Below are 613 nucleotides of genomic sequence, written 5' to 3' on the forward strand. Positions count from 1 at the left end.
GTGGAGCATCTTTTCATGTGTCTGCTGGCCATCTGGATGTCTTCTTGGGAAAGTGTCTATTCAGGTCTTCTGCCCATTTTTTAATTGGATGGTTTGTTTTATGTTACTGAGTCATATACGTTCTTTATATATTTTGCATATTAACCCCTTATGGGGTATACTATTTGCAAATATTTTCTCCCATTCAGTAGGTTGTGGGGTTTTTTCCCCCACTTGTTGGTGGTTTGCTTTGCTGTGCAAAGGCTTTTTAGTTTGACGTAGCACCATTTGTTAATTGTTGCTTTTGTTGTCCTTGCCGGAGGGGACTGGTCCCAAAAAATGTCACTCAGACCCATGTCAAAGAGCGTCTGGCCAGTTTCCTTCGACGAGGTTTATGGTTTCAGGTCTTGCACTTGAGTCTTTAATCCCTTTTGAGTTTGTTTCCGTGCAAGGTGTTAGCAAGTGGTCCTGTCTCATTTGTTTGCGTGTAGCTGGCCTGTTTTCCCAACACCATTTGCTAAAGGGACTGTCTTTTCCGCGGTATATGTTCTTGCCTCCTTTGTGTGGATTACTCAATCTTGTAAACGTGGGTTTCTTTCTGGGGTTTCTATTCTACTGATCTGTGTGTCTGTTT

The sequence above is a fragment of the Suricata suricatta genome, chromosome 8 (assembly GCF_006229205.1).
Source record: "Suricata suricatta isolate VVHF042 chromosome 8, meerkat_22Aug2017_6uvM2_HiC, whole genome shotgun sequence".
In the NCBI taxonomy this organism is placed as follows: Eukaryota; Metazoa; Chordata; class Mammalia; order Carnivora; family Herpestidae; genus Suricata; species Suricata suricatta.